The sequence below is a fragment of the Ammospiza nelsoni genome, unplaced genomic scaffold (genome assembly GCF_027579445.1).
Source record: "Ammospiza nelsoni isolate bAmmNel1 unplaced genomic scaffold, bAmmNel1.pri scaffold_40, whole genome shotgun sequence".
In the NCBI taxonomy this organism is placed as follows: Eukaryota; Metazoa; Chordata; class Aves; order Passeriformes; family Passerellidae; genus Ammospiza; species Ammospiza nelsoni.
Window position 1 is genome coordinate 3824811 of NW_026683188.1, and position 13069 is coordinate 3837879.

Sequence of the window (13069 nt, forward strand, 5' to 3'; positions counted from 1 at the left end):
AATACCCGGCTGATTTACCTTCCTAGGGTTACTGTTAGGCTTAGGCCTAGGACTTTTAAAACCAGGAAGCCCTGGGCTCCAGGCACACTGCAGCTGCGAAAGGCATCCCAAGGGGAGCGCAAAAGTGACGCAACTTGGCTGCCACCACTGATATTTCCATGAGACCATCCCGAACCATAGGCTGATTTTCCTTCCTAGGGTTAAGGTTTGAGTTACGCCTAGGGTAAGGGTCTATTAACCAGAAAGCCCTGAGTTCCAAGAACACAGCAGCTGCGAAGAACTACCCAAGAAGAGCGCAAAAGTAGCACAACATGCCTGCCTCCACAGCTTTTTCCTTGGGGACATGCCTAATTCCTGGCTGATATGCCTTTCTCGTCTTAGGGTTGGGGTTCGGCCTAGGGCTAGGATTTTTAAAAGCAGGAAGCCCTGAGTTCCAGGCACACTGCAGCTGTGAAAGGCATCCAAAAGGGAGTGCAAAAGTGCCACAACATGGCTGCTTTCACGGCTTTTTCCTTGGCAAGACGCCTAACACCAGGCTGATTTACCTTCCCAGGGTTACTGTTAGGCTTAGGCCTAGGGCTAGGATTTTTAAAACTAGGAAGCCCTTAGCTCCAGGCACACTGCAGCTGTTCAAGGCATCCCAAGGGGAGTACAAAAGTGCAACAACATGGCAGCTTTCACAGCTTTTTCCTTGGCACCATCCCTATACCTAGGCTGATTTATCTGCCTAGGGTTAGGGTTAGGGTTCAGCCTAGGGCTTGGATTTCTTTAACCAGGAAGCCCTGAGTTCCAGGCTTACTTCATCTGCCAAAGGCATCCCAAAGGGAGTGCAGAAGTGCCACAACATGGCTGCTTTCACGGCTTTTCCCTTAGGAAGAACCCTAATACCCGGCTGATTTACCTTCCTAGGGTTACTGTTAGGCTTAGGCCTAGGACTTTTAAAACCAGGAAGCCCTGGGCTCCAGGCACACTGCAGCTGCGAAAGGCATCCCAAGGGGAGCGCAAAAGTGACGCAACTTGGCTGCCACCACTGATATTTCCATGAGACCATCCCGAACCATAGGCTGATTTTCCTTCCTAGGGTTAAGGTTTGAGTTACGCCTAGGGTAAGGGTCTATTAACCAGAAAGCCCTGAGTTGCAAGAACACAGCAGCTGCGAAGGACTAGCCAAGAAGAGCGCAAAAGTAGCACAACATGCCTGCCTCCACAGCTTTTTCCTTGTGGACATGCCTAATTCCTGGCTGATTTGCCTTTCTCGTCTTAGGGTTGGGGTTCGGCCTAGGGCTAGGATTTTTAAAAGCAGGAAGCCCTGAGTTCCAGGCACACTGCAGCTGTGAAAGGCATCCAAAAGGGAGTGCAAAAGTGCCACAACATGGCTGCTTTCACGGCTTTTTCCTTGGCAAGAAGCCTAACACCAGGCTGATTTACCTTCCCAGGGTTACTGTTAGGCTTAGGCCTAGGGCTAGGATTTTTAAAACTAGGAAGCCCTTAGCTCCAGGCACACTGCAGCTGTTCAAGGCATCCCAAGGGGAGTACAAAAGTGCAACAACATGGCAGCTTTCACAGCTTTTTCCTTGGCACCATCCCTATACCTAGGCTGATTTATCTGCCTAGGGTTAGGGTTAGGGTTCAGCCTAGGGCTTGGATTTCTTTAACCAGGAAGCCCTGAGTTCCAGGCTTACTTCATCTGCCAAAGGCATCCCAAAGGGAGTGCAGAAGTGCCACAACATGGCTGCTTTCACGGCTTTTCCCTTAGGAAGAACCCTAATACCCGGCTGATTTACCTTCCTAGGGTTACTGTTAGGCTTAGGCCTAGGACTTTTAAAACCAGGAAGCCCTGGGCTCCAGGCACACTGCAGCTGCGAAAGGCAGGCATCCCAAGGGGAGTGCAAAAGTGACGCAACTTGGCTGCCACCACTGATATTTCCATGAGACCATCCCGAACCATAGGCTGATTTTCCTTCCTAGGGTTAAGGTTTGAGTTACGCCTAGGGTAAGGGTCTATTAACCAGAAAGCCCTGAGTTCCAAGAACACAGCAGCTGCGAAGGACTAGCCAAGAAGAGCGCAAAAGTACCACAACATGCCTGCCTCCACAGCTTTTTCCTTGGGGACATGCCTAATTCCTGGCTGATTTGCCTTTCTCGTCTTAGGGTTGGGGTTCGGCCTAGGGCTAGGATTTTTAAAAGCAGGAAGCCCTGAGTTCCAGGCACACTGGAGCTGTGAAAGGCATCCAAAAGGGAGTGCAAAAGTGCCACAACATGGCTGCTTTCACGGCTTTTTCCTTGGCAAGACGCCTAACACCAGGCTGATTTACCTTCCCAGGGTTACTGTTAGGCTTAGGCCTAGGGCTAGGATTTTTAAAACTAGGAAGCCCTTAGCTCCAGGCACACTGCAGCTGTTCAAGGCATCCCAAGGGGAGTACAAAAGTGCAACAACATGGCAGCTTTCACAGCTTTTTCCTTGGCACCATCCCTATACCTAGGCTGATTTATCTGCCTAGGGTTAGGGTTAGGGTTCAGCCTAGGGCTTGGATTTTTTTTAACCAGGAAGCCCTGAGTTCCAGGCTTACTTCATCTGCCAAAGGCATCCCAAAGGGAGTGCAGAAGTGCCACAACATGGCTGCTTTCACGGCTTTTCCCTTAGGAAGAACCCTAATACCCGGCTGATTTACCTTCCTAGGGTTACTGTTAGGCTTAGGCCTAGGACTTTTAAAACCAGGAAGCCCTGGGCTCCAGGCACACTGCAGCTGCGAAAGGCATCCCAAGGGGAGCGCAAAAGTGACGCAACTTGGCTGCCACCACTGATATTTCCATGAGACCATCCCGAACCATAGGCTGATTTTCCTTCCTAGGGTTAAGGTTTGAGTTACGCCTAGGGTAAGGGTCTATTAACCAGAAAGCCCTGAGTTCCAAGAACACAGCAGCTGCGAAGGACTAGCCAAGAAGAGCGCAAAAGTAGCACAACATGCCTGCCTCCACAGCTTTTTCCTTGTGGACATGCCTAATTCCTGGCTGATTTGCCTTTCTCGTCTTAGGGTTGGGGTTCGGCCTAGGGCTAGGATTTTTAAAATCAGGAAGCCCTGAGTTCCAGGCACACTGGAGCTGTGAAAGGCATCCAAAAGGGAGTGCAAAAGTGCCACAACATGGCTGCTTTCACGGCTTTTTCCTTGGCAAGAAGCCTAACACCAGGCTGATTTACCTTCCCAGGGTTACTGTTAGGCTTAGGCCTAGGGCTAGGATTTTTAAAACTAGGAAGCCCTTAGCTCCAGGCACACTGCAGCTGTTCAAGGCATCCCAAGGGGAGTACAAAAGTGCAACAACATGGCAGCTTTCACAGCTTTTTCCTTGGCACCATCCCTATACCTAGGCTGATTTATCTGCCTAGGGTTAGGGTTAGGGTTCAGCCTAGGGCTTGGATTTTTTTTAACCAGGAAGCCCTGAGTTCCAGGCTTACTTCATCTGCCAAAGGCATCCCAAAGGGAGTGCAGAAGTGCCACAACATGGCTGCTTTCACGGCTTTTCCCTTAGGAAGAACCCTAATACCCGGCTGATTTACCTTCCTAGGGTTACTGTTAGGCTTAGGCCTAGGACTTTTAAAACCAGGAAGCCCTGGGCTCCAGGCACACTGCAGCTGCGAAAGGCATCCCAAGGGGAGCGCAAAAGTGACGCAACTTGGCTGCCACCACTGATATTTCCATGAGACCATCCCGAACCATAGGCTGATTTTCCTTCCTAGGCTTAAGGTTTGAGTTACGCCTAGGGTAAGGGTCTATTAACCAGAAAGCCCTGAGTTCCAAGAACACAGCAGCTGCGAAGGACTAGCCAAGAAGAGCGCAAAAGTAGCACAACATGCCTGCCTCCACAGCTTTTTCCTTGTGGACATGCCTAATTCCTGGCTGATTTGCCTTTCTCGTCTTAGGGTTGGGGTTCGGCCTAGGGCTAGGATTTTTAAAAGCAGGAAGCCCTGAGTTCCAGGCACACTGCAGCTGTGAAAGGCATCCAAAAGGGAGTGCAAAAGTGCCACAACATGGCTGCTTTCACGGCTTTTTCCTTGGCAAGAAGCCTAACACCAGGCTGATTTACCTTCCCAGGGTTACTGTTAGGCTTAGGCCTAGGGCTAGGATTTTTAAAACTAGGAAGCCCTTAGCTCCAGGCACACTGCAGCTGTTCAAGGCATCCCAAGGGGAGTACAAAAGTGCAACAACATGGCAGCTTTCACAGCTTTTTCCTTGGCACCATCCCTATACCTAGGCTGATTTATCTGCCTAGGGTTAGGGTTAGGGTTCAGCCTAGGGCTTGGATTTCTTTAACCAGGAAGCCCTGAGTTCCAGGCTTACTTCATCTGCCAAAGGCATCCCAAAGGGAGTGCAGAAGTGCCACAACATGGCTGCTTTCACGGCTTTTCCCTTAGGAAGAACCCTAATACCCGGCTGATTTACCTTCCTAGGGTTACTGTTAGGCTTAGGCCTAGGACTTTTAAAACCAGGAAGCCCTGGGCTCCAGGCACACTGCAGCTGCGAAAGGCATCCCAAGGGGAGCGCAAAAGTGACGCAACTTGGCTGCCACCACTGATATTTCCATGAGACCATCCCGAACCATAGGCTGATTTTCCTTCCTAGGGTTAAGGTTTGAGTTACGCCTAGGGTAAGGGTCTATTAACCAGAAAGCCCTGAGTTCCAAGAACACAGCAGCTGCGAAGGACTACCCAAGAAGAGCGCAAAAGTAGCACAACATGCCTGCCTCCACAGCTTTTTCCTTGGGGACATGCCTAATTCCTGGCTGATATGCCTTTCTCGTCTTAGGGTTGGGGTTCGGCCTAGGGCTAGGATTTTTAAAATCAGGAAGCCCTGAGTTCCAGGCACACTGGAGCTGTGAAAGGCATCCAAAAGGGAGTGCAAAAGTGCCACAACATGGCTGCTTTCACGGCTTTTTCCTTGGCAAGAAGCCTAACACCAGGCTGATTTACCTTCCCAGGGTTACTGTTAGGCTTAGGCCTAGGGCTACGATTTTTAAAACTAGGAAGCCCTTAGCTCCAGGCACACTGCAGCTGTTCAAGGCATCCCAAGGGGAGTACAAAAGTGCAACAACATGGCAGCTTTCACAGCTTTTTCCTTGGCACCATCCCTATACCTAGGCTGATTTATCTGCCTAGGGTTAGGGTTAGGGTTCAGCCTAGGGCTTGGATTTTTTTTAACCAGGAAGCCCTGAGTTCCAGGCTTACTTCATCTGCCAAAGGCATCCCAAAGGGAGTGCAGAAGTGCCACAACATGGCTGCTTTCACGGCTTTTCCCTTAGGAAGAACCCTAATACCCGGCTGATTTACCTTCCTAGGGTTACTGTTAGGCTTAGGCCTAGGACTTTTAAAACCAGGAAGCCCTGGGCTCCAGGCACACTGCAGCTGCGAAAGGCATCCCAAGGGGAGCGCAAAAGTGACGCAACTTGGCTGCCACCACTGATATTTCCATGAGACCATCCCGAACCATAGGCTGATTTTCCTTCCTAGGGTTAAGGTTTGAGTTACGCCTAGGGTAAGGGCTCTATTAACCAGAAAGCCCTGAGTTCCAAGAACACAGCAGCTGCGAAGGACTACCCAAGAAGAGCGCAAAAGTACCACAACATGCCTGCCTCCACAGCTTTTTCCTTGGGGACATGCCTAATTCCTGGCTGATTTGCCTTTCTCGTCTTAGGGTTGGGGTTCGGCCTAGGGCTAGGATTTTTAAAAGCAGGAAGCCCTGAGTTCCAGGCACACTGGAGCTGTGAAAGGCATCCAAAAGGGAGTGCAAAAGTGCCACAACATGGCTGCTTTCACGGCTTTTTCCTTGGCAAGAAGCCTAACACCAGGCTGATTTACCTTCCCAGGGTTACTGTTAGGCTTAGGCCTAGGGCTAGGATTTTTAAAACTAGGAAGCCCTGGGCTCCAGGCACACTGCAGCTGCGAAAGGCATCCCAAGGGGAGTACAAAAGTGCAACAACATGGCAGCTTTCACAGCTTTTTCCTTGGCACCATCCCTATACCTAGGCTGATTTATCTGCCTAGGGTTAGGGTTAGGGTTCAGCCTAGGGCTTGGATTTCTTTAACCAGGAAGCCCTGAGTTCCAGGCTTACTTCATCTGCCAAAGGCATCCCAAAGGGAGTGCAGAAGTGCCACAACATGGCTGCTTTCACGGCTTTTCCCTTAGGAAGAACCCTAATACCCGGCTGATTTACCTTCCTAGGGTTACTGTTAGGCTTAGGCCTAGGACTTTTAAAACCAGGAAGCCCTGGGCTCCAGGCACACTGCAGCTGCGAAAGGCATCCCAAGGGGAGCGCAAAAGTGACGCAACTTGGCTGCCACCACTGATATTTCCATGAGACCATCCCGAACCATAGGCTGATTTTCCTTCCTAGGGTTAAGGTTTGAGTTACGCCTAGGGTAAGGGTCTATTAACCAGAAAGCCCTGAGTTCCAAGAACACAGCAGCTGCGAAGGACTAGCCAAGAAGAGCGCAAAAGTACCACAACATGCCTGCCTCCACAGCTTTTTCCTTGGGGACATGCCTAATTCCTGGCTGATTTGCCTTTCTCGTCTTAGGGTTGGGGTTCGGCCTAGGGCTAGGATTTTTAAAAGCAGGAAGCCCTGAGTTCCAGGCACACTGGAGCTGTGAAAGGCATCCAAAAGGGAGTGCAAAAGTGCCACAACATGGCTGCTTTCACGGCTTTTTCCTTGGCAAGACGCCTATCACCAGGCTGATTTACCTTCCCAGGGTTACTGTTAGGCTTAGGCCTAGGGCTAGGATTTTTAAAACTAGGAAGCCCTTAGCTCCAGGCACACTGCAGCTGTTCAAGGCATCCCAAGGGGAGTACAAAAGTGCAACAACATGGCAGCTTTCACAGCTTTTTCCTTGGCACCATCCCTATACCTAGGCTGATTTATCTGCCTAGGGTTAGGGTTAGGGTTCAGCCTAGGGCTTGGATTTCTTTAACCAGGAAGCCCTGAGTTCCAGGCTTACTTCATCTGCCAAAGGCATCCCAAAGGGAGTGCAGAAGTGCCACAACATGGCTGCTTTCACGGCTTTTCCCTTAGGAAGAACCCTAATACCCGGCTGATTTACCTTCCTAGGGTTACTGTTAGGCTTAGGCCTAGGACTTTTAAAACCAGGAAGCCCTGGGCTCCAGGCACACTGCAGCTGCGAAAGGCATCCCAAGGGGAGCGCAAAAGTGACGCAACTTGGCTGCCACCACTGATATTTCCATGAGACCATCCCGAACCATAGGCTGATTTTCCTTCCTAGGGTTAAGGTTTGAGTTACGCCTAGGGTAAGGGTCTATTAACCAGAAAGCCCTGAGTTCCAAGAGCACAGCAGCTGCGAAGGACTACCCAAGAAGAGCGCAAAAGTACCACAACATGCCTGCCTCCACAGCTTTTTCCTTGGGGACATGCCTAATTCCTGGCTGATTTGCCTTTCTCGTCTTAGGGTTGGGGTTCGGCCTAGGGCTAGGATTTTTAAAATCAGGAAGCCCTGAGTTCCAGGCACACTGCAGCTGTGAAAGGCATCCAAAAGGGAGTGCAAAAGTGCCACAACATGGCTGCTTTCACGGCTTTTTCCTTGGCAAGAAGCCTAACACCAGGCTGATTTACCTTCCCAGGGTTACTGTTAGGCTTAGGCCTAGGGCTAGGATTTTTAAAACTAGGAAGCCCTGGGCTCCAGGCACACTGCAGCTGTTCAAGGCATCCCAAGGGGAGTACAAAAGTGCAACAACATGGCAGCTTTCACAGCTTTTTCCTTGGCACCATCCCTATACCTAGGCTGATTTATCTGCCTAGGGTTAGGGTTAGGGTTCAGCCTAGGGCTTGGATTTCTTTAACCAGGAAGCCCTGAGTTCCAGGCTTACTTCATCTGCCAAAGGCATCCCAAAGGGAGTGCAGAAGTGCCACAACATGGCTGCTTTCACGGCTTTTCCCTTAGGAAGAACCCTAATACCCGGCTGATTTACTTTCCTAGGGTTACTGTTAGGCTTAGGCCTAGGACTTTTAAAACCAGGAAGCCCTGGGCTCCAGACACACTGCAGCTGCGAAAGGCATCCCAAGGGGAGCGCAAAAGTGACGCAACTTGGCTGCCACCACTGATATTTCCATGAGACCATCCCGAACCATAGGCTGATTTTCCTTCCTAGGCTTAAGGTTTGAGTTACGCCTAGGGTAAGGGTCTATTAACCAGAAAGCCCTGAGTTCCAAGAACACAGCAGCTGCGAAGGACTAGCCAAGAAGAGCGCAAAAGTACCACAACATGCCTGCCTCCACAGCTTTTTCCTTGGGGACATGCCTAATTCCTGGCTGATTTGCCTTTCTCGTCTTAGGGTTGGGGTTCGGCCTAGGGCTAGGATTTTTAAAAGCAGGAAGCCCTGAGTTCCAGGCACACTGCAGCTGTGAAAGGCATCCAAAAGGGAGTGCAAAAGTGCCACAACATGGCTGCTTTCACGGCTTTTTCCTTGGCAAGAAGCCTAACACCAGGCTGATTTACCTTCCCAGGGTTACTGTTAGGCTTAGGCCTAGGGCTAGGATTTTTAAAACTAGGAAGCCCTGGGCTCCAGGCACACTGCAGCTGTTCAAGGCATCCCAAGGGGAGTACAAAAGTGCAACAACATGGCAGCTTTCACAGCTTTTTCCTTGGCACCATCCCTATACCTAGGCTGATTTATCTGCCTAGGGTTAGGGTTAGGGTTCAGCCTAGGGCTTGGATTTCTTTAACCAGGAAGCCCTGAGTTCCAGGCTTACTTCATCTGCCAAAGGCATCCCAAAGGGAGTGCAGAAGTGCCACAACATGGCTGCTTTCACGGCTTTTCCCTTAGGAAGAACCCTAATACCCGGCTGATTTACCTTCCTAGGGTTACTGTTAGGCTTAGGCCTAGGACTTTTAAAACCAGGAAGCCCTGGGCTCCAGGCACACTGCAGCTGCGAAAGGCATCCCAAGGGGAGCGCAAAAGTGACGCAACTTGGCTGCCACCACTGATATTTCCATGAGACCATCCCGAACCATAGGCTGATTTTCCTTCCTAGGGTTAAGGTTTGAGTTACGCCTAGGGTAAGGGTCTATTAACCAGAAAGCCCTGAGTTCCAAGAACACAGCAGCTGCGAAGGACTAGCCAAGAAGAGCGCAAAAGTAGCACAACATGCCTGCCTCCACAGCTTTTTCCTTGGGGACATGCCTAATTCCTGGCTGATTTGCCTTTCTCGTCTTAGGGTTGGGGTTCGGCCTAGGGCTAGGATTTTTAAAATCAGGAAGCCCTGAGTTCCAGGCACACTGCAGCTGTGAAAGGCATCCAAAAGGGAGTGCAAAAGTGCCACAACATGGCTGCTTTCACGGCTTTTTCCTTGGCAAGACGCCTATCACCAGGCTGATTTACCTTCCCAGGGTTACTGTTAGGCTTAGGCCTAGGGCTAGGATTTTTAAAACTAGGAAGCCCTTAGCTCCAGGCACACTGCAGCTGTTCAAGGCATCCCAAGGGGAGTACAAAAGTGCAACAACATGGCAGCTTTCACAGCTTTTTCCTTGGCACCATCCCTATACCTAGGCTGATTTATCTGCCTAGGGTTAGGGTTAGGGTTCAGCCTAGGGCTTGGATTTCTTTAACCAGGAAGCCCTGAGTTCCAGGCTTACTTCATCTGCCAAAGGCATCCCAAAGGGAGTGCAGAAGTGCCACAACATGGCTGCTTTCACGGCTTTTTCCTTAGGAAGAACCCTAATACCCGGCTGATTTACCTTCCTAGGGTTACTGTTAGGCTTAGGCCTAGGACTTTTAAAACCAGGAAGCCCTGGGCTCCAGGCACACTGCAGCTGCAAAAGGCATCCCAAGGGGAGCGCAAAAGTGACGCAACTTGGCTGCCACCACTGATATTTCCATGAGACCATCCCGAACCATAGGTTGATTTTCCTTCCTAGGCTTAAGGTTTGAGTTACGCCTAGGGTAAGGGTTCTATTAACCAGAAAGCCCTGAGTTCCAAAACACAGCAGCTGCGAAGGACTAGCCAAGAAGAGCGCAAAAGTACCACAACATGCCTGCCTCCACAGCTTTTTCCTTGGGGACATGCCTAATTCCTGGCTGATTTGCCTTTCTCGTCTTAGGGTTGGGGTTCGGCCTAGGGCTAGGATTTTTAAAATCAGGAAGCCCTGAGTTCCAGGCACACTGCAGCTGTGAAAGGCATCCAAAAGGGAGTGCAAAAGTGCCACAACATGGCTGCTTTCACGGCTTTTTCCTTGGCAAGAAGCCTAACACCAGGCTGATTTACCTTCCCAGGGTTACTGTTAGGCTTAGGCCTAGGGCTAGGATTTTTAAAACTAGGAAGCCCTGGGCTCCAGCCACACTGCAGCTGTTCAAGGCATCCCAAGGGGAGTACAAAAGTGCTACAACATGGCAGCTTTCACAGCTTTTTCCTTGGCACCATCCCTATACCTAGGCTGATTTATCTGCCTAGGGTTAGGGTTAGGCTTCAGCCTAGGGCTTGGATTTCTTTAACCAGGAAGCCCTGAGTTCCAGGCTTACTTCATCTGCCAAAGGCATCCCAAAGGGAGTGCAGAAGTGCCACAACATGGCTGCTTTCACGGCTTTTCCCTTAGGAAGAACCCTAATACCCGGCTGATTTACCTTCCTAGGGTTACTGTTAGGCTTAGGCCTAGGACTTTTAAAACCAGGAAGCCCTGGGCTCCAGGCACACTGCAGCTGCGAAAGGCATCCCAAGGGGAGCGCAAAAGTGACGCAACTTGGCTGCCACCACTGATATTTCCATGAGACCATCCCGAACCATAGGCTGATTTTCCTTCCTAGGGTTAAGGTTTGAGTTACGCCTAGGGTAAGGGTTCTATTAACCAGAAAGCCCTGAGTTCCAAAACACAGCAGCTGCGAAGGACTAGCCAAGAAGAGCGCAAAAGTACCACAACATGCCTGCCTCCACAGCTTTTTCCTTGGGGACATGCCTAATTCCTGGCTGATTTGCCTTTCTCGTCTTAGGGTTGGGGTTCGGCCTAGGGCTAGGATTTTTAAAATCAGGAAGCCCTGAGTTCCAGGCACACTGCAGCTGTGAAAAGTATCCAAAAGGGAGTGCAAAAGTGCCACAACATGGCTGCTTTCACGGCTTTTTCCTTGGCAAGAAGCCTAACACCAGGCTGATTTCCCTTCCCAGGGTTACTGTTAGGCTTAGGCCTAGGGCTAGGATTTTTAAAACTAGGAAGCCCTGGGCTCCAGGCACACTGCAGCTGCGAAAGGCATCCCAAGGGGAGTACAAAAGTGCTACAACATGGCAGCTTTCACAGCTTTTTCCTTGGCACCATCCCTATACCTAGGCTGATTTATCTGCCTAGGGTTAGGGTTAGGCTTCAGCCTAGGGCTTGGATTTCTTTAACCAGGAAGCCCTGAGTTCCAGGCTTACTTCATCTGCCAAAGGCATCCCAAAGGGAGTGCAGAAGTGCCACAACATGGCTGCTTTCACGGCTTTTCCCTTAGGAAGAACCCTAATACCCGGCTGATTTACCTTCCTAGGGTTACTGTTAGGCTTAGGCCTAGGACTTTTAAAACCAGGAAGCCCTGGGCTCCAGGCACACTGCAGCTGCGAAAGGCATCCCAAGGGGAGCACAAAAGTGACGCAACTTGGCTGCCACCACTGATATTTCCATGAGACCATCCCGAACCATAGGCTGATTTTCCTTCCTAGGCTTAAGGTTTGAGTTACGCCTAGGGTAAGGGCTCTATTAACCAGAAAGCCCTGAGTTCCAAGAACACAGCTGCTGCGAAGGACTAGCCAAGAAGAGCGCGAAAGTAGCACAACATGCCTGCCTCCACAGCTTTTTCCTTGGGGACATGCCTAATTCCTGGCTGATTTGCCTTTCTCGTCTTAGGGTTGGGGTTCGGCCTAGGGCTAGGATTTTTAAAATCAGGAAGCCCTGAGTTCCAGGCACACTGCAGCTGTGAAAGGCATCCAAAAGGGAGTGCAAAAGTGCCACAACATGGCTGCTTTCACGGCTTTTTCCTTGGCAAGAAGCCTAACACCAGGCTGATTTACCTTCCCAGGGTTACTGTTAGGCTTAGGCCTAGGGCTAGGATTTTTAAAACTAGGAAGCCCTGGGCTCCAGGCACACTGCAACTGTTCAAGGCATCCCAAGGGGAGTACAAAAGTGCAACAACATGGCAGCTTTCACAGCTTTTTCCTTGGCACCATCCCTATACCTAGGCTGATTTATCTGCCTAGGGTTAGGGTTAGGCTTCAGCCTAGGGCTTGGATTTCTTTAACCAGGAAGCCCTGAGTTTCAGGCTTACTTCATCTGCCAAAGGCATCCCAAAGGGAGTGCAGAAGTGCCACAACATGGCTGCTTTCACGGCTTTTCCCTTAGGAAGAACCCTAATACCCGGCTGATTTACCTTCCTAGGGTTACTGTTAGGCTTAGGCCTAGGACTTTTAAAACCAGGAAGCCCTGGGCTCCAGGCACACTGCAGCTGCGAAAGGCATCCCAAGGGGAGCGCAAAAGTGACGCAACTTGGCTGCCGCCACTGATATTTCCATGAGACCATCCCGAACCATAGGCTGATTTTCCTTCCTAGGCTTAAGGTTTGAGTTACGCCTAGGGTAAGGGCTCTATTAACCAGAAAGCCCTGAGTTCCAAGAACACAGCAGCTGCGAAGGACTAGCCAAGAAGAGCGCAAAAGTACCACAACATGCCTGCCTCCACAGCTTTTTCCTTGGGGACATGCCTAATTCCTGGCTGATTTGCCTTTCTCGTCTTAGGGTTGGGGTTCGGCCTAGGGCTAGGATTTTTAAAATCAGGAAGCCCTGAGTTCCAGGCACACTGCAGCTGTGAAAGGCATCCAAAAGGGAGTGCAAAAGTGCCACAACATGGCTGCTTTCACGGCTTTTTCCTTGGCAAGAAGCCTAACACCAGGCTGATTTCCCTTCCCAGGGTTACTGTTAGGCTTAGGCCTAGGGCTAGGATTTTTAAAACTAGGAAGCCCTTAGCTCCAGGCACACTGCAGCTGTTCAAGGCATCCCAAGGGGAGTACAAAAGTGCTACAACATGGCAGCTTTCACAGCTTTTTCCTTGGCA